Raw genomic sequence first — 1,590 nt, 5'->3', positions numbered from 1 at the left:
CCGGCTCGCTGCATGATTCATTCACCATCCGTTTCTTTGCTGTGTGTTTACTCTAACTGCGTGCAAATCGATTAACATGCTCCACATGTAAAGGGACAGATAGTGAGGGAGAGAGCAGATGAAAGTGGAGAGGAGCCGTTAACACAGCATCTCCTGATAAATGCATAGACCCCTCATTATTCTCTAAATGAAAAAGGATGATTCCTCGCGTTCCCTCCCATCCACTTGCCTCGCTTTCCCTCCTTCTCCCTGCCCTCGCTGTCTCCCTGACCTGATAAAAGTTTCAGCCGGTCTCCCTCCCACCATACTTCTTTTCATTTTCTCTCCTCCCTGCTTTCTTTTCATCCCTCTCTCCTCTCCTCTGCTCGGCCTCATTTCTCTCCTCCTGCCCTGTCTTTTCCTTCTCCTTGCCACTCTTTTCTACTTCCTTCCCTTTGGTCACTATTATTGGCCTCTCCTTTCTCACTCGCTCCGTCTCTTCGCTTGTCTCCACCTTTCCTTTCCTCATTTCTCTCCCCACCTTCCTGTCTCGCTTCTTCATCACGCCTGCCTTCCACAGCCGCCTCTCTCCTCCCTCCCTCCCTCTCAGCTTCCCCTCCCCTCCTCCCACCCTCCATGTCACAGGGTATCATGGTTAATTAGCCAGTAGTGGATTTGGACTCTCATTAGCGTTGCAACAGGAGCCAGGGATGCCTTCGTTTTTATTCTGCCAGTGTGCTCCTCTTCACCTCTCCACCTCCACTTTTCCTCCTTCTCCTCTTCCTCCATCTTCTCCCTCCCCCCCCCCTTCTTCCTCCTCCTGCCTCTCTGAAGACAGGATAAGCCGGCCCTCGATTGGTTGTCCTGAACTTTAACTTGTTCCCTTTTTGCTTTGATGAAAAGTTGGGCTTTTTTCCTACCGTGGAAGAAGGGACGTGTGCCAGTTTGTGCCTGTGCTTGATAAACTGCCAGGAACTGCTAAAACGAAAAAAAAAAAAAAAAAAAAGAGAGAGAGAGAAATGAATAGTGTCACTTTGAAGTGGGACCTACATTGTCATCTTCCATCGCTTTATGCATTTTATTAACATGTAGTGTCATAAATAAATTGTCCTTGTTTGGCATTCTTAATATATGCGCTTAGTTCCAGTGGAAATTCAGTGCCAAGCTTCACTTTCAAAGGAGGTTATTTTATATGCTGGCCATGTGTTGTATGCAAAGAAAAAAAAAAAAAAAAAAGCATGATTCTGAGGCAGCAGGTAATCCGCCATTTAAACTCTCCTCTTTGTGTAGTTTTGGATGTGTTTGTGTTTCATTCTCCACCATTTTGTCTCTTGGTTGTATTTTGTGCTGCTGAGCTTGTAAATGGCCTCTCCCAGTGAGACTGCACCTGCATTAGTCAACCTGATAATTGTGATTAATTATAGTAACACTCATGAGAGTGCACAAATGTAGGCATCCGCACACAGGCAGGCACACACACACACACACACACACACACACACACACACACACACACACACACAGAGACACTCAGGCGAGGATAAAGCAGCGAGTATAGCGCCATGCTACAAGGTAACTTTGTCGAGTGGCTCTTGGACTCAAACAATTGTC

Source organism: Chaetodon auriga, chromosome 4, assembly GCF_051107435.1.
Source record: "Chaetodon auriga isolate fChaAug3 chromosome 4, fChaAug3.hap1, whole genome shotgun sequence".
NCBI classification, from domain to species: domain Eukaryota; kingdom Metazoa; phylum Chordata; class Actinopteri; order Chaetodontiformes; family Chaetodontidae; genus Chaetodon; species Chaetodon auriga.
The sequence above is the reverse complement of the archived record's forward strand: the minus strand, read 5'-3'. Positions refer to the sequence as shown.